Source organism: Podarcis pityusensis (genome assembly GCF_964106645.2).
Source record: "Podarcis pityusensis genome assembly, chromosome: 10".
NCBI classification, from domain to species: Eukaryota; Metazoa; Chordata; class Lepidosauria; order Squamata; family Lacertidae; genus Podarcis; species Podarcis pityusensis.
This window is the reverse complement of record NC_138035.1, coordinates 15,172,884-15,195,647: the sequence shown is the minus strand read 5'-3', so window position 1 is coordinate 15,195,647 and position 22,764 is coordinate 15,172,884. Positions and strand designations below refer to the sequence as shown.

General features: G+C 48.2%; 1 long non-coding RNA gene across 1 annotated transcript; it reads right to left on the bottom strand.

Moving 5' to 3' along the window:
- Positions 1 to 15,956: 15,956 nt before the first annotated feature.
- On the bottom strand, positions 15,957 to 21,720 carry LOC308486524. The gene is made up of 3 exons (XR_013991125.1): positions 21,452 to 21,720; positions 20,491 to 20,859; positions 15,957 to 16,322 (listed from the first exon to the last, which is right to left on the bottom strand). It is a non-coding gene; the product is annotated as an uncharacterized lncRNA (long non-coding RNA).
- Positions 21,721 to 22,764: the final 1,044 nt, after the last annotated feature.

The window sequence follows — 22,764 nt, the reverse complement described above, 5'->3', positions numbered from 1 at the left end:
ATGCCAAACAGTAGCAGGAAGGGAAGCTTCTTCAGAACTAACCAGATGGGATGTCAAGGACCAGATGAAGCTGATCTTGTTTCCAGAAGGCAGCCTCTGCAACAAAAGTTGGTAAATTGTCTCCTTTGTAGACATCCTCATTCTCGTCTCCTTTCCTACTGATGAAGCAGGCATCTCTAAACCCCTTGCCATATATATCTGGGGTTTGTCTGCTTATTTACTTACTTATTGTTGTGCAGCTGTTGGTCAACGACTCTGCCATGGCCAAATTTCAGAGGAAGTCAGTCGAGTTTATCATACATAGCCAAAGTCCTTTACAACATACAATTCACAAGATTTCCAAAGCAATACCTGAATTAAAGGAGAAATGTGTTGTGGATAAAACAGAATCAAGCGTTACTCTATGATATAGCTGTCTATCAATTGATGCCACTTTTGTGCTTAAGCCACCTACACACTTTATTTATTAATGTCATTTATTTAACTATTTTATATACTGTCAGGGAACTGCCATCGGAAGGAAGGGAAGTGAAAGGGCTCACACAGGTTGGGAGAGACTCAGCAGCTGAAGAGGGAACCAGTAGGGGGAGAGGAGCTGAGCTGAGGGAAAGGGAGCTGGAGGGATGGCTCAGAGACACTTCCAGCGAAAACAGTGGGGAGGTTTCAGGACCTCCTGTAGGGACACCCACTCCTCGCCGGAAACTGTCACGCAGAGAGTCCAGAAGACGTGTTTCCGTTAAGGAGCTTTTATGTTGGAAGCGATTCCGAAAGCAACCACTGTCGGAATCTGCCAGCGACTGACGGAGCCATGTTTAAGGGGCTCCGTTACAGACAGAGGTTTGCAAACTTGACCAAACTCTGAGGGACTAGGATTTTACACACAAGCAGCTCATCGTCCCATCACAGCATTCCGACAGTCTTCGTGAGCAGCTTGTGCAGGAGAAGGCATCATGAGCAACCCAGCCGGAACCGGAGAAGCAGGAGCTGGAGCGGGTCCAAGCCTGGAAGAAAGGTACCGGGTGTTGGAGGTCCAGCTAGCGCTGCAGACGGCGAGGCTTGAGGAGAGGAGGGCTCAGGATGCAGACAAAAAGGGGAAAGACACCCAGCTCGTCAGAAAGGTACCAGGATTGGTGCAGAAGTTTGGGGGGGAGCCCAAAGACTATCATGGCTTTCGGACAGAGATGCAATATGCCCTCAATCTGCAGTTTGATGAATTCCCTGACGAGGAATCACGAGTGGCTTTCGTGATTGGGCATCTTGAAAAGGGGGCGAGAGACTGGGTTAGACCCCTGATGGCAGCGAATAGTGACGTCCTAAAGGACACGATGAAGTTCTTTTGCGCCATGGATCTGATGTTTTCCAGCGATATTGAACAGGGAGTGGTCCGCAGACAGTTAATGGCTTGCAAACAGGGGAGCCGATCTGTCCGTGAGTACTGGACTGAGTTCACCATGTTGATCCATAAATTGGGGTGGGATCTATCGGCGGAACCCATTCAAATGCTCTTTGAAGAAGGGCTTTCTTCGGCTGTGAAAGACGAACTTTCCCGGGCGCCCAGGGCGGAGTCTATGGACCAGCTGACCAAATCAGCGCTGACCATAGGAGCGCGCCAGGAGGCGAGAGCATTGGAGAGGCGGGAAGGGAAGGGGGAACGTTGGAAGGAGTTCCGCATTCCAGACATTCCAGAGCCAACTTTCCCGCCGGCAGAGCCGATGGAAATCGGAACAGCGCGCGCGCGCGCAGTTTCAAAGCCCAGTGAGGGGGGAAAGAAGGAGGGAAAAGGCGCCCGGAAATGCTATCTCTGCCAACAGCCAGGTCACTTTGCCAGAGTCTGCCCCCAGAGGAAGGAATGGCAAGGGATGGTAGGAGCTGTGGAGGGAAGAGAGGAAGAAATACCGAAGCAAGTAAAAGCCAACGCCTGGCTGCCACCGTCGGGGCACAGCAGCCAGGCCAAAGAGCAGTGAAAGTGCCCACGCCAGAACCTCCTAAACCCGCCCTAGTGATAGAAGTGGCGCTAGAGCTGCCAAACGGACACCCTCTAAAGATAAAGGCGCTGTTGGACTCAGGCAGCTCCTGCAATTTCATGAGCAAAGAGTTTGCAGCTGAACACCAGATACAGACGATCCCTTTAAGCAACCCCCTGCAGGTGACCACGATCGATGGCAGGGAGCTGTTGGGAGGAGAAGTCAGCTTGCAGACCGTCCCAATGATAATGAAGGTGGCAAGGCACACCGAACTGATAGCGTTTAATGTGGCCACCTTGGGAGGAGCTCCCATTATATTGGGGATGAGCTGGCTAGCGTTACATGATCCGCTGGTGGGCTGGCATCAGAGAGTGGTTTCTTTTGGTTCAGCACATTGCTTAGAACACTGCAAAGAGGGAAAGGGTTTGGCAGGGGCCCAAGCCACCCTAGCAGGGACTGAAGTAACGGAGAACGTGAAGGTACCACGACAATACGCAGATCTCCGCGACGTCTTCAGCGAAAGGGAAGCTGACCAACTACCCCCGCATAGACCCTTTGACTGTCAAATCAATTTACTCCCTGGGGCACAGCTCCCTGTAGGTAAGCTGTACGCCATGTCAGACAGAGAGATGCAGGAGCTAAGAGAGTTCATTGACAAGAACCTGAAGAGAGGGTTCATCAGAGAGTCCAGGGCGGTGGGGGGCAGCCCAGTGTTTTTTGTGGATAAAAAAAACACGAACAAGCCGAGGCTTGTGTGTGACTTCAGGGCCTTAAATGCAGTGTCAGAACCAGTGGCTTTCCCTATGCCCAGGATTGACGACATTTTGACAAGGGTCAGGAAGGGAAAGATTTTTACTAAACTGGACCTAAGGGGGGCGTACAACCTGATACGAATAAGGAAGGGGGATGAATGGAAAACCACCATGTTCACCACTTTGGGGGCATTTGAATATTTAGTTATGCCCTTCGGCCTACAAGGAGGCTCCGCGTGCTTTCAATCGTTTATGAACCACGTCCTGGGGCCTTTGCTTTACAAGAATTGTGTGGCCTTCTTAGACGACGTGTTGGTGTATTCTGAGAATGAGGAGCAGCATGTGAGAGACGTCAGAGAAGTGTTGAGCAGGCTGCAAGCCAACCAGCTGTGGGTGAAACTGGAGAAGTGTCAGTTTCATACCAAGGAGGTGGAATTCCTGGGGTATCGCCTGTCAGACAAGGGATTGGCCATGGATCCCGGCAAGGTCCAGGCGGTGCTGGAATGGAAAACACCCAAAACAAGGAAGGATGTGCAGAGGTTCCTAGGATTTGGGAACTTCTATCGTAAGTTCATCCGAAACTTTGCCCACCTGACGGCGCCCATTACGGACTGTCTCAGCAGTAAGAAGAAGTTCGTTTGGACTGAGGAGGCGGAGCGAGCATTTGAGGAACTAAAAAGGGCCTTCGCCTCGGAACAACAACTCCTGCATGTGGATTTACAAAAACCGATGAGAGTGGAAACTGACGCATCAGACAGAGCTATTGGGGCGGTGCTTCTGCAGCCAGGGAAGGAGGAGTCAGAGTGGAGACCGTGTGCCTTTTTTTCGCGAAAGCTGAACAAATCCGAGAGGAACTACACGGTGTATGACCGAGAACTACTAGCCATTCATGAGGCGTTCCGGAGATGGAGGCACCTGCTAATTGGCGCACAACATAAGGTGCAAGTGTGCACTGACCACAAGAACCTAGAGTATTGGAGGACGGCACGAGTGCTCAACCAACGGCAAGTGAGATGGGCCCAGGAGTTCTCCAAATTTAACTTTGAGATTTGTTACGTGCCAGGCCCAGAGAACATTAGGGCGGACGCTCTCTCACGCAAACCTGAATATTTGGAGGGGGAGGGAGCACCCGAAGAGAGACATGTCATTCCAGAGGACCGCTGGGTGTGTGGGGCGGCATTGGTGGGACAAAGAGAACTGGTAGAGGAAACAGAGAATGATGAATACGCCCAGAATAAGCTCAGAGGTCTTAGGGGTGAGGGAGAGGAACCAGGGGGTTTCGAGGAAAGAAATGGAGCTTTGTATTACAAAGGGGCACTGTATATCCCTGAAGGAGACTTAAGGGGGAGGGTACTCAAGCAGTTGCACGACAGCCCCACGGCGGGGCATTTTGGACAACACAAAACCATGTGGTTGGTCACCAGGGAATTTTGGTGGCCTAAGGTGAGGGAAGATGTACGGGAGTATGTAAGAGGGTGTGAGCAATGCCAGCGAGCCAAAGGGGAGAGGCGGGCACCGGCGGGGCTATTAGAACCCTTACCAACCCCAGAACGACCTTGGGAGGCAGTGTCGATAGATTTTATGACTGATCTGCCGAAGTCCAAGGGGAAAACAGCCATCATGGTGGTGGTAGACCTACTAACAAAGATGTGCCACTTTGTAGCCTGCTCGCATGCAGTCACGGCGGAAGAGACAGCGAAGTTATTTGTAGAACACATTTTTAGGTTGCACGGGGTGCCATTGAGGGTGGTCTCAGACCGAGGAAAACAATTTACTTCCAGGTTCTGGAGGAAGCTCATGAGCTTACTGCAGGTGGAGGTCAACTTTTCGACTGCCCGGCACCCTGAAACCAACGGGCAGGCGGAAAGAGCAAACGGGGTCCTCCAGCAATACCTGAGGTGTTATGTCAATGACAGAGAGAATGACTGGGTAGAAAAGTTGGCGCTGGCGGAATTTGCCTACAACAATGCCGAGAATGTGTCCACAGGGATGAGCCCCTTCTTAGCTAATTATGGGTGTCATCCCAGGGCTTTCCCAGGGGGAGAAGGGGAGAGATGGGGTGTCCCGGCAGCCGAGCATTTTGTAGAAGAAATGGAAGCAATCCATCGTCAGCTCCAACTCAACTTAGAAAGGGCGAAGGAAGAATACAAGAGGCAGGCAGACAAGAACCGAAGGGAAGGTGAAACCATAAGGGTGGGAGATAGGGTGTGGCTGTCAACCCAAGGGTTGCCGTTCAAAGGAGGTTGTAAGAAATTAAGACCCAGGAGATTGGGTCCCTTTGAGGTCATTCAACAGGTCAACCCAGTGGCTTTCAGGCTCCGGTTACCCAACCACATGAAACTGCACCCAGTATTTCACAGGTCGTTACTGTCACCGTATGAGGGGGGACGAGAAGGGATGGCCACTCGGGGACCGGTCATAGAAGAAAGGGAATGCAGCAGCCATGTGGCAGAAATCCTCGACGCCAGATGGAAGGGGGATCAGGTGGAGTATTTGGTAGCGTGGGAAGGAGAACCGGAGTCAGAAAACACTTGGGTAATGGCAGAAGATATCAATGACGAGGTATTGATAGAAACGTTCCATCAAAGGTTCCCAAGGAAACCTCAGCCTGTGGAGAGGTTCCGGAGGGAATACTTTGGGACCACCGATGAGGAGGAGGAGTTGGAAGGATTCTCGGAATCGGAAGGGGAAGGGGAGATGGACTCTGAGGAGGAGGAGTACTTCGAGACCAGGAACCGCAACAGGTGGAGAGAAGTGTTCGGGACATCGGAAGATGAAGGAAGTTCATTCCGGGGTTTTGCCTCCTCACCGCCCGTAGAGGAGGGGGCGAGAGGGGATGAAGGGGGCCCTGGAGGGGAGGTGGATGTCAGGGAACTGCCATCGGAAGGAAGGGAAGTGAAAGGGCTCACACAGGTTGGGAGAGACTCAGCAGCTGAAGAGGGAACCAGTAGGGGGAGAGGAGCTGAGCTGAGGGAAAGGGAGCTGGAGGGATGGCTCAGAGACACTTCCAGCGAAAACAGTGGGGAGGTTTCAGGACCTCCTGTAGGGACACCCACTCCTCGCCGGAAACTGTCACGCAGAGAGTCCAGAAGACGTGTTTCCGTTAAGGAGCTTTTATGTTGGAAGCGATTCCGAAAGCAACCACTGTCGGAATCTGCCAGCGACTGACGGAGCCATGTTTAAGGGGCTCCGTTACAGACAGAGGTTTGCAAACTTGACCAAACTCTGAGGGACTAGGATTTTACACACAAGCAGCTCATCGTCCCATCACATATACAGTAGCACTTAATCATCTAAAACTCTCAAGTGGCTTGCATAAAATAAATTAAAGCAATCAATATGATGAGCGGTTAACTTTAAATATATGTGTATATCACCAAAACTTTGACAAAAAGTTTTTTTTTTTTTAAGATTTAGAAGGTGGTATTCAATTATTATCACTTTTAAAAACATATTTATTAGATATATAATCTGATTCTATGTAGCATTAAAATGTAGCTTTTCTCAAACTGGAATCCCATTCATGCTTGCCCTGAATATGCTGTTTTCAGTCTGGATTGATTCTAGGCATTGCCATCCACAAGGATGAGTCTGGTTACTCAATATGCATTTGATAACCCTCCCCATAGTTATCCATTCATCCATCCATCCAGCCATCCATCCATCCCTCCATCCATCCATCCCTATTTCTCCCTGCAGATGCCCCAAGTGAATGTAGAAGAAAGTGGTGCTTGCAATCCTGGTATATGCCCATATTGGGCATTGCTGGTACTGTAGCTCTTACATAGGGTTGCCATATGTCCGGGATTTCATAGACATATCTGAAAAGCAAGGGATAGTATGCAGATGACCAAAAATAGCTTTTGTTGTTGTTTAGTCATTTAGTCGTGTCCAACTCTGGTTTCAAATTGGATGAAGTCGTGACCCCATGGACCAGAGCATTCCTGTCTTCCACTGCCTCCCACAGTTTGGTCAAACTCATGCTGGTAGCTTCAAGAACACTGTCCAGCCATCTCGTCCTCTGTCGTCACCTTCTCCTTGTGCCCTCAATCTTTCTCAAAATCTGAGTCTTTTCCAGGGAGTCTTCTCTTCTAATGAGGTGGCCATAGTATTGGAGCCTCAGCTTCAGGATCTGTCCTTCTGTAATGAGACAGTGTTCTCCTACCGGCTTCTCTGTCTTGTGAGCCAATAGGAGAACATTTCAATCTCCCAGGACATTCAGTACAGGATTTCAAAGCAGCTGTCCTATAACAAAAGAATTTCAGAATTGGAACTTGAAAGAGAAGTTGCTGAATTACAACTTATTACTAAACTGAAAACTATGGAGATTCCTGGTCTGAATAGAGATATTGGATTCATGTCTCATTACACATGCTAAAGCTATTTTTGGTCATCTGCATACTATCCCTTGCTTTTTCCTGTAGGACTAATTGCAGTCATTAACAGACATCAGCAGGTTTACCATACCCATTGAATCAATCACCCATCTCCTACTACCCTTCTGAGAAAAACCCCACCCCACCCTCCCTCTATATATAAGGGTCTGGTGACTTCTGTTTCAGAGTATCTGAAGAAGTGTACATGCACACGAAAGCTTATACCCAGAACAAACTTGGTTGGTCTCTAAGGCCCTACTGGACAATTTATTTATTTTTTTGACTGCATCAGACCAACACGGCTGCCTACCTGAATCTAGATATCTGGAATACTGCATTCAGCAGCAGTGTCTGGGCAGAAATTGGTCAAAACAAAAATAAAATGTCTGGGAAAATCCATATATATGGCAGCCCATGTTGGCAGTGCCGTTTTTGCCAATTTTCCATAAAAATAGCTCAAAAACAGCCTAAAAAGCTCAACAACTTTTCTGTCCGAATTTTCACTGTTTGAAATATGGCAACCCTACTCGTACATCTGTTTTCAAATGGACACACCGGTGGATAATGCAGAATCAATTTGCAACGAGTTTTTATTTTTGGAATGAAAGCAATTTCTCAAGAAGCACTTTTGGGGGGGGGGGATAGGAGAAAAAGGAATAGATCGACATTGCGTGTGGACAGCATAGAAAAATCAAGTATCCAGTCTCCACTGAAACTTTACAGTTTGCAAACAGCGTTCTCCGACACCTTTTACCTGCGCTGCCTCTGCAAAAAGCACAACGAATTGAGTGATCTGAGAAGGATGCAAATCCCCAGAGTGCACAGCTGAGCTGCAAGCCCTGCCTTACAGTTATTCAAAGCCTCATAATACCACCCCGCAGATTGCATGCATGGAATTGCAAAGTGCATGGAAACTTCTTGCATATTTGCTGGGAACCTGTCTGCTGAGATGTTTCCCCCTCTGCTTTGATCTTCCTGTAGCAGATCTTCCTGCAGAGGAACTAGCTGTAATTGCTCACTTTGTACAATATCAAAGCCTTTCCCCCGCTCAGCTGTTCCCTGCTGAAGTTGGATGGAATCAGACAAAGGGCTATATATCACCAGAATCAGTGTTCCCCTTCCCTGCTCAAAATTAATTAAATAAAACTAAGGCTGCAATCCTATACCAATTTATGTGGTAATAAGTACCTTTACTTCCAAGGACACTTTCATAGAATTGTGCTGTGTTTTATTCATTAACTAGCTGATTAACTCGATTAAAGTTTGAAGCGCTAAAATTGAATCAAACATACAAAAAAAAGTACATGGTGCTCTGGGACTATATCTCATCAGATTGCAGAAAGGGAAAAAATAAATCTGTGCATGCAGTGGCAAAGCTTCATGCTCCAGCACCGGGGGCAGAGGGGGGGTGGGGCTGGTCGTGTCCTGGGGGCGGGCGCCCAGCACAGGGGGGGGGGGCAGCCGTGATGGCACCCTGGGGATCGCGCTGCCGGGGGTGGTGCACTCCCCCCGCACTCCTCTTCCTCCGCCAGTGTGTGCATGAAGAAACAATTCAGAGAGAGAAGAGAGAAGATCTCAGCCTTAGCCTTCTCCCTGGAAAGATTTGTGCACTGAAATTTACAAAAATTTAAATTGATTTTAAGATTGTGGTTTAAGGTTGTAACCTGCCTTGGGACAATACACTGAAGGTCAGGTTATTGCAATAGTGCACTTGTAATATGAGGTGGTATAGTCTAGATTTTGACACTGGGACAGACCTATTCCACACCTTGTAAGAAAAGAAAGAATACAGTGGTACCTCGGGTTAAGAACTTAATTCGTTCTGGAGGTCCGTTCTTAACCTGAAACTGTTCTTAACCTGAAGCACCACTTTAGCTAATGGGGCATCCTGCTGCTGCCGCGCAATTTCTGTTCTCATCCTGAAGCAAAGTTCTTAACCTGAGGTACTATTTCTGGGTTAGCAGAGTCTGTAACCTGGAGCGTATGTAACCTGAAGCGTCTGTAACCCGATGTACCACTGTATTCTGCTTTTAAAGGCATCCCGTTTACATGTTTACATGACGCCTGTCTTAGTGTGAGAGGGAAAGTGGGCTTCTCTTTTCCTTCCTCTACTCAGCATGCCTCTTTCCTTTCCTGCCTAACTTCTCAACTACTCTGCATTTTATCATCTAAGCATGCTGAGAAACACCATACCTTGCCAGGGTACATGGGAGTTGAAATTTCCTACACCCCGCAACACAAAACTACTTTTCCCAAGCACGCTGTGTCCTCCTTGTTAGTGCCACTGGTTCCTCTCTGCACCCCTCATCGTGTGGTGCTCTTATGCCATACTTTTAATTTTAAGTTGCTTAGAGATTTCTTAAGTGTCCAGCAAACCGATCAATCAAATAGTAATGAAATTAAACATTGCAGGGTAAAGCTGATAAATAAATGAAGGAGTATGCCTGAAGGAGCATCTCCACCCCCATCGTCCTGCCTGGACACTGAGGTCCAGCTCCGAGGGCCTTCTGGCGGTTCCCTCACTGCGAGAAGTGAGGTTGCAGGGAACCAGGCAGAGGGCCTTCTTGGTAGTGGCACCAGCCCTGTGGAACGCCCTCCCGTCAGATGTCAAGGAAATAAACAACTATTCAACTTTTAGAAGACATCTGAAGGCAGCCCTGTTTAGAGAAGCTTTTAATATTTGATGAATTATTGTATTTTAATCTATTGTTGGAAGCCGCCCAGAGTGGCTGGGGAATAAATACTAAATTATTATTATTATTATTATTATTATTATTATTATTATTATTATTGCCTCTATGTTTAGGGTACCTCTGATTATCTCGTGCAGGTATTCAGTGACACAGCAGAGCCTGCAGGATAGCTCAGCTGGTAGAGCATGAGACTCTGAATTTCAGGGTCATAGGTTTGAGCCCCAAGTTGGGCAAAAAGGTTCCTGCATTGCAGGGAGTTGGACTAGACGACCCTCACGGTCCCTTCTAACTAAAATTCTATGATTCTGGATGTTCAGTGCTACTGAAGGTGAGTGGGCTGGAGTCACACTGCCTGGATTGGGCTTTGTGTCTGCATTTACCTCTGCTTGATCAGGCTGCAACCAAAATAAATACAATCTTGAGCCTGTTTGCTTGATTTCATCAAACTTAATTTAAGTCCCTTGCAACGGATTTGTAACTGTGGCACAACGAGTACCTGATGCACAAGAGCGAATAAAATTAAGGTGAGCAAAGGCTTCGGAAACAAAACAGAGGCTCACAGATTGTGATTGCAAATATTTGTGGAAGATGTCAAATTTTGTTTGCCCGCTGATATGGAAATGCCTCCGCTGATTACAGCTCTAGCATGTCAGGGACTCCTTGTTGCGCTGTCTCTGACAACCACCAGATGGCGCAGCATGTATCTATGACAGCTCTGAAGTACATCTGCCTCCCTAATTCTGGAACAGTTTTTGTGAACTATTGACGTGCATGGAAAAGCCCTAGAGTTACTTGCTAACATGGAAATACCCCGAATAATGTGTTAACACTGTTAATTATTTTGTTAGCATGTGTCTGCCGCAGCTCAGAAGAAGTACGCCTGCCTTCTAAACTCTCAGATAGTTTGCGTCAACTATGAAAGTGCATGGAAGTTTTCCCCCAGAATTATTTGTTCTGGGAGTCTGCAAAGGTTGGAAAAAGTTACCTGCTCAATGAATGCAGCACTGGAGCTACAGGTTTAGCCACCACCAATCCTACCTGCCAGTCACGCCTGCGGCAGAAAGTAAAGCCCTGTAGCTGAATACAGCCTCAGAATAATAGGATTGGAATTAACTCGAAGGTCATTTAGGCACTGCAAGGAAGCTGCTACCCCAACAGCCCTGAAACACAGACGCCCCCCCCAGCCCGATGCTTTGAATCAGAGGTCACCAGGACGAAACAGGTGCAAGACGCCAGCACCCTGTCTACAACTTCATTAACATCCACCTACAACTTCACTAGCATCTCTTGGTATTGTAAACAACACCGACCTTACCTTTTGTTGGTATCTTCATGAACTTACCTAAAAAGATAAAGAAAACAAAAGACTGAGTTAAGCACTTGAAAAATCCATCAAAATCAGACCATTATAAGTTCATCTTAGGTTGGGTAGTTCGCAAGTCTCTGTGGCTTTGCGTAAGGTTTTGTATTTTTCTCAGAAGATTGATAACGAATGCATAATCATTTTGGTAATGATTGTGTGGATATTAGTCGCCAACGTGTTGCTTGAGTCGTACTACTTCTCTCAGAAGCACAAGTTGCATTTTTCTAGCATTATTGAATCAGAGGTCGGCAACCTTATCCGAGGATGGGCCGGTTGACGCTCTGTCTGTTGGAAGATGGGCCGGAGTGTGTGTGCACACGCGCTCTTCCGGATCGGATGAGCACCCGTGCGTGTGTGCACATGCTATTTCCGGCACTCCTCCGAGTCGGAAGTGTGCTGGAAATAGCGTGTGCGCATGCGCACGGGCGCTTCTCCGTCCCACATGTGTGCACACACACTATTTCCGGTGCACATTCGGGTTGTAGCAGTGCCTGTGCACATGCGCACAGGTGCCATCAACCCAGAAGTCGGTTTCTGCGCCATGCCACACCGAACCGCACTGCACCGTGCTGCGCTGGTAAGAGCGGGTGGCGAGGAGTGGCGGGGGGTGGCGGGGGCGGCAGGGGTCGCTATGGGCCTCTTAGACAAGCCTCATGGACTGCTACTGGCCCACGGACCTTAGATTGCCAACCCCTGCTTTGAATCCTCAAACAAAGGAGAGTCAGTCACTTTCCACAGGAGCCCAGTTGCTTTGTTAGATAGATGGGTGCTCAGCTTCTGGGCTTCCTAAAAGGATCTGGCCAGACAATGTGGGGAAAAGGATATTGGAGCATTGGTCTGATGATCTAGCAGCGTTCTTACTATCTTATTGTCAGGGAACTGCCATCGGCTCAGGGGCGAGAAACAGAAGGGCAATTGTGTTACAGGGAGCCTCCGAAAATCTTGCGAAGCAGCTCCTCTTCTGGGGAGGAGGAAAGCCCCACCTCCAGTGGAGAAGAGGTGCAGGGACCAGAGGATCCTAGAAAGAGCCTTAACACCGCGCCTGAGCAAGCCGGTGAGGAGGGAAACACACCCTTGCCATCGCCCATTCTGTGCAGTAGTTTGGTGCACAGAGAGGGGAGGAGACGGTTGGGGGTAATGAAACTCTTATAGAATCATAGAATCATAGAGTTGGAAGAGACCACAAGGGCCATCGAGTCCAACCCCCTGCCAAGCAGGAAACACCATCAGAGCACTCCTGACATATGGTTGTCAAGCCTCTGCTTAAAGACCTCCAAAGAAGGAGACTCCACCACACTCCTTGGCAGCAAATTCCACTGTCGAACAGCTCTTACTGTCAGGAAGTTCTTCCTAATGTTTAGGTGGAATCTTCTTTCTTGCAGTTTGGATCCATTGCTCCGTGTCCGCTTCTCTGGAGCAGCAGAAAACAACCTTTCTCCCTCCTCTATGTGACATCCTTTTATATATATTTGAACATGGCAAATATATATTGGGGGAGGTGTTGGGGGAGGTCCAAAAGAAGACCACTCCCGGATTCTGCTAGCGATTGAGCCAGATGTGAGCTTTGGGGCTCTTCACTGTAAATAGTTTGCACCAAAATAAAACCTGTGAACCGCAGGTCAGAGTCCTGCCTGGTTACTCTCGAGCAACCGCACCAGCACCTGACACTTATGTTCTCCACATCCACGTTGAGCAACAAGCCTTAAGCTCATACCCTCCAATATTTCTCCAATGAAAACAAGGGACGCCCAGTGCTCTCTTTCTAGAAAAAGAGGTGCTGGAACTCACTATGAACACCTCCCTTGTTCTCTTATAATGGCAATGGTGCCCACCTAAAAGGTGCTGGAACTGAGTTCTGGTGAGTTCCAGCTGAAAAAAAGCCCTTGGGACATCCTATTCCATGCCCTTCGATATTTCTCTGATGAAAATAGGGACATTTATTTGATTTATTAAGTTTATATACTGCCCTATACCCGGAGCTCTCAAGGCGGTTCACAGAAAAGATCACATTATATAAAATCAAAACAATAACCCAATAACCCCTCCCTCCCAAAAAAGAGCCACATTTTAAAAAGGTATAGGGTGTCAATAAAATCAAGCAAAGGCCTGGTTAAAAAGGAACGTTTTTGTCTGGCGCCTAAAGGTGTATAATGAAGGTTATAATGAACTTCCCTGGGGAGAGCATTCCACAAATGGGGAGCCACTGCAGAAAAGGCCCCGTTCTGATGTAGCCACCCTCCTGCCATATCCTCCAACATTTCTCTTATGAAAATAGGGACGGTCTAAAGAAAAGTGGGACATTCCAGGATCAAATCAGAAAATGGGGCGACTTCTGTAAATCTGGGACTGTCCCTGGAAAATAGGGACACTTGGAAGGTCTGTAAGCTGTTTCCAATAGGGTTCATATGACAAGAAATAGGGTTCATATGACCCACTTTACTTAGGGGGGTGCGGGTTTAATGTGCTTTATGTAGATCTATTAAAGGAAATGTGCTCTTGAGCTGGCTTACCCAGTACAATGGCATCGCTGCGCACACCATCATCTCTGGCAGGCAGTAATAAGTACGCAAAAAATAAACAAACTTCAGTGGCAATTTCCTTTCTTGGCTCTTTTTCAGAGTAAAAATTGCGAGAGGCCCAGAGTGAAGCCGTTTGTCAAGAGAGGGGAAGAAAGCGGAAACTCGCCGACTTAAGGATCCCGATTCCAGACTTTGCCATGCAATCTTGGGAGGTTTCATACTGAGAGCAAAGTCCCAGCCTGGCACTAGGAACTCGTAGCCAGGAAATGTTTATATTGCAGTCAGAAATTGACACATGGTTGATCTGGAAAGGAGGCAAACACAGTGCTTCACACCATCAGGTAGGCCCTTCTTGCTTACTCTGCATTCCCCAAGAGCAAATGATACGATGAGGTTGTCTCATTGCGAGGGTATTGTCTGGTTGCCAGTAACTTTCCTTTAATTTAGGGATTGGGAGCCTCAGGTCTGCGGGCTAAATGTGCCCCTACAGGCATATCTCTCTGGCCCCCAGGGCTCTATCTCATTAGAGGTTTGTAGTTTAGCATTTCCAGTTTCGCCAAATGCTGAGGTATAGTTACCCTTAAACATCAAAAAAGATCATTGCACAAGTGTACTCCAGATAGCCAATGCAATGCAAGTTGTGTATCTAGAAATGTATGGAGACACATGAGTTCAAACTTAGTATACTTTGCTACAAACTGTCGACATGCAGAGGGCCAGGAGGCCAGCTGGCAAGCCCCAGCTCAGCCGTTTCCATCCACTGGCCCGTGGTGAAGACCATCACCTCTGCTCTGACCTAAGTCAGCGACCCGGGCTTCTGAGCCAGGGTACACTATCAGCAGATCAAACTGTGCACACAGAATAGGCGTGAGGCTTGTGGAAGCATACTACAACTACAGATTTATTAATCATAAATCAAGACAAAGAAACATGTCGTCTCTCTCTCATGTCGTCTCAGAGAGAAAAGCAAAAGCAATACACAACGGAAGTTCCCAGCATACTGTGCTGGAATGTAAACAGACATGTGACACGCAATAATCCCATGCCTGTTCCTTAAGGTGGAATGGAAATGTCAACAGAAACTGTACCATATACAGTCATACCTTGGATCCTGAATGCCTCTCAAGTCGAACCTTTTGGCTCCCGAACGCCACAAACCCAGAAGTGAGTGTTCCAGTTTGAGAATGTTCTTTGGAACCTGAATGTCCGACGCGGCTTCCGATTGGGTGCAAGAGCTTCCTGCAGCCAATTGGAAGCCATGCCTTGGTTTCCGAATGTTTTGGAAGTCGAACGGACTTCTGGAACAGATTCGGTTCAACTTTCGAGTTACCACTGTAGCTGCAACTGTCTCATCACAATGGGAATAGTGCCCCCAGGATGAAACAGCATTAGTGCTATGTAATCTGTGAATATATTAGTCACATGAGAGCAGTGGCGGAGGAAGGGGGGTGCAGTGGATGCAGCCTGCCCTGGGTGTCATCCCTGAGGGGGGTGACATCACCACCCCACCCCCCTGGGATGCTCACCGCTGGCCACGGGCAGTGCCCCCTGGGATGCTCACCACGGGCGGCACACCCATGGGCGGCACGCCCCACCCCTGGGTGCACAGCATGTGTGCTGCTCTGGGTGCCGGAGCAGCTAGTTCCTCTCCGCATGAGAGGTTTCTTGAACTTCCCGTCCTCTGGGAACCAGTGTGGTGTAGTGGTTAAGAGCGATAGTCTCGTAATCTGGTGAACTGGGTTCGCTTCCCTGCTCCTCCACATGCAGCTGCTGTGTGACCTTGGGCTAGTCACACTTCTCTGAAGTCTCTCAGCCTCACTCACCTCACAGAGTGTTTGTTGTGGGGGTGGAAGGGAAAGGAGATTGTTAGCGGCTTTGAGACTCCTTAGGGTAGTGATAAAGCAGGATATCAAATCCAAACTCTTTTTCTCCATCTTCTCTGATCCCTGGATCTGTTCGCAAGGCCGAAGCAAGAGGTTCCATTTTAAAGATGAAGAACTATGAGAAGGAGCAACGGGGCAAAAGGAAGTGAGGTCAGATGCCTTGAAGTTGCCCATCACAAGCACTAGGCAGTAGACGGAGCTGGCAAACAGGCCACTTGGACACAGTCTTTCCCACTATGGTGAGCTGTATTGTGTTTCTATGTATATATTTTTTAAAGTTTCTAAATTACTGTATATGTGTGTGTGAAATATCTTAATAAAACATATGCAAATAAATACATGAATCCTGTTTTCTGATGTATCACCTTTAGTATAGAATGTATTACTTTGTCCACTAAAATGAACGGTATGTTTGCTTTTTTAAAACCAAAATCTTTCTAGGAAACTATTTGTAATTTAACAAAACTCCATAAAAGTAATGGATTCTGAAAGCAAAGTCGCTCTTTGCAGTACACCGTGACTGGAGTTTCATCTATTCTTGGCTGTTTTCGTTCAAATAGCGTAAATATTTTGAGTGTCTTCGCCGAGCCAATTTTCAGAGAGGCCTTTTCATTAAACACTTCCAGATTCAGGTGCCTCAAAAGCGTCCCGTATTTCCACATCGGTCTGCTGAATGCCAGGCTCGAGTTACAAAAATGACTGTGCAAGTTGTCTCTTTCAAAGTTAGGCTTTCAGAAAGCATCTTGGGGACTTCTCATCAGGGCCACCAGACCTGAACAATGGAAGAAAACAATATTCAAGCCTATGGACTAGGAACAGTTTCCACTGCCAGGAGACAGCAAACTTCTGTGTACTGGCTATAGTTCTACTTTGGAGCATACAGCTTTGGAGCATACAGTGATTTAAAGAAGTCCCCTATCATGCTGATTGGATGGCTCTAGGATGCTGAAGTCACGAAATTAAAAGACGCCTGCTTCTTGGGAGAAAAGCAATGACAAACCTAGACAGCATCCTAAAAAGCAGAGACATCACTTTGCCAACAAAGGTCCGTATAGTTAAAGCTATGGTTTTCCCAGTAGTGATGTATGGAAGTGAGAGCTGGACCATAAAGAAGGCTGATCGCCGAAGAATTGATGATTTTGAATTATGGTGCCATATGCCAGAAGACTGCAAGAAGATCCAACCTATCCATTTTTAAGGAAATCAGCCCTGAGTGCTCAATGGAAGGACAGATCCTGAAGCTGAGGCTCCAATACTTTGGCCACCTCATGAGAACAGAAGACTCCCTGGAAAAGACCTGATGTTGGGAAAGATGGAGGGCACAAGGAGAAGGGGACGACAGAGGGCGAGATGGTTGGACAGTTTTCTCAAAGCTACCAGCATGAGTTTGACCAAAGTGCAGGAGGCAGTGGAAGACAGGAGTGCCTGGCGTGCTCTGGTCCATGGGGTCACGAAGAGTCGGACACGACTAAATGACTAAACAACAACAACAACAAAGGGTCACATTCCCTCCTGAGCAACCTTCGAAGGGCCATATGCCAGAAGATCCAAGGGCCATATGCCAGAAGACTGCAAGAAAATCCAACCTATCCATTCTTAAGGAAATCAGCCCTGAGTGCTCACTGGAAGGACAGATTGTGAAGCCAATACTTTGGCCACCTCATGAGAACAGAAGACTCCCTGGAAAAGACCTGATGTTGGGAAAGATGGAGGGCACAAGGAGAAGGGGACGACGGAGGGCGAGATGGTTGGACAGTTTTCTCGAAGCTACCAGCATGAGTTTGACCAAACTGCAGGAGGCAGTGGAAGACAGGAGTGCCTGGCATGCTCTGGTCCATGGGGTCACAAAGAGTCGGACACGACTAAATGACTAAAGAACAACAACAAGGATGCTGAAGATGGAGACCTTGCTGCTGAAATAGTGATGGGTCATTGACCCCCTATGAACCCAGGCCATTGCAACCCTGCTTGGAATTCTTCCCAGCCATCAGTCCTTCCCTGGTAACCCCCTCCCTGGCCTTGCTTATCCCCTCCTCAGATAGCTTTACCTGCCTGGATTTGTCAGGAGCTGGAGTCAGGTATAAATGTAAAGGTAAAGGTAAAGGGACCTCTGACCTTTAGGTCCAGTCATGACCAACTCTGGGGTTGCGGCGCTCATCTCGCTTTACTGGCCGAGGAAGCCGGCGTACAGCTTCCGGGTCATGTGGCCAGCATGACTAAGCCACTTCTGGCGAACCAGAGCAGTGCACGGAAACGCTGTTTACCTTCCCGCCGGAGCCGTACCTATTTATCTACTTGCACTTTGAGGTACTTTCGAACTGCTAGGTGGGCAGGAGCAGGGACTGAGCAACGGGAGCTCACCTCGTCGCAGGGATCGAACCGCCGACCTTCTGATCGGCAAGTCCTAGGCTCTGTGGTTTAACCCACAGCGCCATCCGCATCCCTTGGAGTCAGGTGTAGATCAACAATAAAACAATAAAGCAGTGAAGTTCTTTATTTAAAGAAACAAAACAGCTCATCCCTAGTGGTCACAGCAACCCTTCCCAGTAAGGCAGTTGTGAGGACTGAAGGTCACCACATTCCCATTGCTCCCTAAGGCTCCTCCCCCAACAGCCTAAGGCTCCTTCATCTTGCCCCTCATTGCCCCGCCATTTTCATATTTCTGCGTGTTCTGGGAGACCGGGGGCAGGGGAGCTGGTTGCAGCAGGAGGGGGAGACTGCCTGGCTTCTTCAGCAGCCTGCCTCACCTCTGTCTCCTGGCCTCTGGCCTCTCCTGCCTCTGAGTCTAGACTGCTCTCTGCCGCAGTCTCTCCCTGCTCACTAAACCTTGTTACCCTTTCAGCTTCCAACACCTCCTCCTCCCAGGCTGCTCCCTCTTCTCCATCTGACCACTCATGCCATCCCTTCACCAGTCCCCTGGCTCTGAGCCTTCTTCCCCTGGGGGTTCCCTTGGGGGTTCCCAAATTGTTACCTCCCACCACCCCTCCACATGCAGCCAGACCGTGACAAGACTGCATCCTTAAACCGTGACAATGCCTCTCTAACTTGTCTGGAGGAGAAGTGTGTGTGTGTGTGTGTGGATTTTGCATGGCTTGTGTATAAAGGTGAGAGTCAGATCGTTTGCCTTATCTACTTTTTGCCTCTGGCCCCCAGAAGGCTGTTTATGCATGAATGTGGCCCCTGGGCGGGATAAAGTTTGCCAGTGCCTGGTCTCTGAGCTCAGAAATGCCATTCCTGAGGGACATGCCCCGTCAGGCAATAATATGGATTTGCCTGCTACACTCAGAATGGGTGCCTGAGCTCCTTTGTGCACAATAATAGCCTATTGTTTGTCATTTTGTTCTAATTACTCATAAGATATATTGGCTCCATTTATTTTCTATTTGTTTTATGGTCTTGCCCTTATACTGGAAGGAATCAAGCTGTCAAGCAGAGACTGAACATGCTCCCTCCCTTGTGGTGGTTGGGGGAGCCGTCTAACCACATCCGGCAGAGGCCAGAGTGCCTAATTTCCTCCGGTGTTCTTGTCTTCCTCGCTGACAGAATTGGGCAAAAGCCACCCGCCTTGATTTAGAAAATGATGTGAGATCTTTCTCAGACTTGTGGGGAGGGGAGAAATTTGGGGGGAAACTTACAGGAAGATAGGAAGCTGTCTTTTTGTTTACACTGGCTGGCAGTGGCTCTCCAGGGTGGTTTTTGTTTTGTTTTGTTTTTTTGTAGGGAGCATTCCTGTTCCCACCTGGAGATGCTGGGAACTGAACCTGGGAGATCTTCTGCATGCAAGGCAGATGCTGAGCTATAGCTGTTCAGACAATCAATTCTGATCTCTTATTGCTCTGCGTCCAGTAAAAAATGGACTGAAGATCATCTCAGGGGAGGAAGCAAAGCTAGAGCTGGCAATGGCAAGTTCCTTCTCCAAAGGCAAAGGACAGGGACAAAACGGGAATCACAACTTTTCATGGCATCAATCAATCAATCTTTATCGCGATCAAAGACCAGACAGCAAAGTTAACAGCAACAACATAACTGTTCAGCCTAATCTGCATACCATCCTGCATTAATTATTCACACACACCCATTTTCCGAAATTTTCTCCATCCCTACTTGCTGACCGACAGTGCAGTTGTAAACTTGCTTGCTAGAGCGCAAGCTGCCATTGAGCTCAGTGCGAATTGCTTCTGAGTCAAGGTGCCTAGAATTGCGCTGTAATGGAGCACTTCCTCCATTATCTGCCTAACCTTGTCGACTGAAACCAGTTCCTGAGCTGAGGAGTTCTTCCAAACCTATGGTCTTAGAACCTGTTGCAATAGAGGTCTGCTGTAAAAGGTAAAGGGACCCCTGACCATTAGGTCCAGTCGTGGCTGACTCTGGGGTTGCGGCGCTCATCTCGCTTTATTGGCCGAGGGAGCCGGCATACAGCTTCCGGGTCATGTGGCCAGCATGACTAAGCCGCTTCTGGCGAACCAGAGCAGTGCACGGAAACGCCGTTTACCTTCCCGCCGGAGCGGTACCTATTTATCTACTTGCACTTTGATGTGCTTTTGAACTGCTAGGGTGGCAGGAGCAGGAACAACCTAGCAGCAACGGGAGCTCCCCCCGTCGCGGGGATTCGAACCGCCGACTTTCTGATCGGCAAGTCCTAGGCTCAGTGGTTTAACCCACAGTGCCACCCGCGTCCCAGAGGTCTGCTGAAGGCCCATCTAATCCAGTATCCTCTTCCCACAGTTGCCAAACAGATGCCTATGGAAAGCCCACAAGCAGGACACAAGCACAGATCAGCTTTGTCCCCGCTTGTGATTCCCAGCAACTGGCGATCAGAAATTGACTGCTTCCGATAGTGGAGGTAGAATGTAGCCATCGTGGCTGGTCACCACTGATACCCTAATCTAAGGGTCTAATTCCCTTTTAAATCTATCCAAAGGTGATGACCATCACTACACCTTGTGATTCCCAGCAGCTGTTAAGAAGAAGCAAGGGTGGCAATATCAACATTCCAGGGATTTTCTTTTCTTTTTTAATGTCCATAGTTAACATGCGATCGTTTTCATGGCTTCCCCCTTTGTCCCTGTCTTCTGTCTTTGTTCCTGGCACTCTACGCCTGCAGTTCTCAAGGGAACAGAGAGGCAGATGTGCATCAACCAGTGATGACGTTTCAGTCAACTGTACTTCCGTTCCATTTTTCTGACCTCGGGGAACCATATTTCAAGGAATGCGGTGGGAAGGAGAGAGGAATTTGCAGCTCCTTCCAGAGTTTTGCACTCCTCAGATTGCTTCTGCTTCTCTTCATGCCTCCGCCAGCACTGCTGCCCCTAAGTGAAGGGAGTTATAGCACAAGTGTCCCACGCTTGGATGCATTTATTGCTTTTGAGCCGGAGGGGTGTAGTGGCAGAGTAGGGTCTGGTCTGGGACACCAGGGTCCAAATCCCCACTCTGCCATGAAGTTCGCTGGGTTGACTTTGTGCCAGTCATAGTCTCTCAGCTTAACCTTCCTCACAGGGCTGTTGTGAGGATGAAATGGCAAGGGGGAGAAGCTTGCATGCCACATTTTCTCCCTTTGTTCCAGAATTTGTCTGGAATATCCCCTCTTCCCCATCCCAGTTAGATGAATCCTGAAATGGGGAGAAAGGGGAGCACCCCCATCTCACAAGGCAAGATCTGTTTTACAGGAACCCTCAGGAGAAAACTCAACTCAGCACACTTTCCATCTTTCTCAAAGGAGCAGTGCTATAGGATTGGTCAAGGACATTCCTGTGCTCTGATGTTCAAATGCCATCAAATTCCATGGGGCAATGGGGGCAAATAGACTAGGGGAGTGTGTCCTCATTGTCACCTCTAAGCTCTGGCAGAGAATTTTCTCTCAATGTGCTGCAGGCAGAATCCTGGTCTAATTCATTGACTAACCTGCACGAAGCACGTTGTTACTTGCAGCACATTGGAAGAAATAGCTTTTTGGAGAAATCAAAAATAGAAGAGTTTGCAATGGCAGTGGAGGGGCGAGCCTTAACTTGCTCTTCATTCATTCTGCTGTATCACAGACGTATAGATGTCTCATTGTTTCCCTTTCTCCGTGTGTGTCCCATCTCATCACAATGAATGATTGTGACATGTGCTTTTAGTTTTCATGGGTGGGGGATGACAATAGCTGGAGGGACAGAGAAACCAGTTTTTGAGTCAAGACACCTCTTAAACCATGGCAAATCTGAATGAAGCTCCTCTGCGGAATATAAAAATAAAAACTTTTTTTTTTTAATGAACCTGCCTAACAGTACAATCCAGTCTCAAGATATGATACGATATGATACAATAATCTTTATTGTCATTGTCCCATACAGAACAACGAAATTGAAAAAATCTACAGCAGACATTCAAAAACCAACAAGCCTGCTATCCCAGCTATCCCAACCTGGTTAACCCCCTAAAAACTCTGATAGGTAAAGGTAAAGGGACTCCTGACCATTAGGCCCAGTCGTGACCGACTCTGGGGTTGCGGCGCTCATCTCGTTTTATTGGCCGAGGGAGCCGGCATTTGTCTGCAGACAGCTTCCAGGTCATGTGGCCAGTATGACTAAGCCGCTTCTGGCAAACCAGAGCAGCGCACGGAAACGCCGTTTACCTTCCCATCGGAGCGGTGCCTGTTTATCTACTTGCACTTTGATGTGCTTTCGAACTGCTAGGTTGGCAGAAGCTGGGACCGAGCAACGGGAGCTCACCCCGTCGTGGGGATTCGAACCGCCGACCTTCTGATCTGCAAGTCCTAGGCTCTGTGGTTTAACCCACAGCGCCACCTGCGTCCCTAAAAAACTCTGATACCCCATAATTAAATACAATATACTCCCATAGAGACTACCTTACACTGCGTTTAAAACCAAAATCGCATTTGGATAGAAACTGTTTCTCAGGCAGCTAGTCCTAGTCTTTATAACCCTGTACCTTCTTCCAGAAGGCAAAAGCTGAAAGAGATCTGCTGGGATGAGAGAGCTTGGATTCAGAAGCTTGGATTCTTCTTCTTACTACTACTACTACTACTACTACTACTAATCCTGCCCTTCACCCTAAGGTCCCAGTGTAGCTTAAGCCCGTGTAATTTACACCAACATTAAGTTGCCAAAAGAAGGATTCCGGGGGGGGGGGGTAGAATGGGGCAAAGAGAGACTTACACCTATTCCAATCCCTGTTCAGCTCAGTCACATGACCCTGGGCCAGATCCTCAGAAC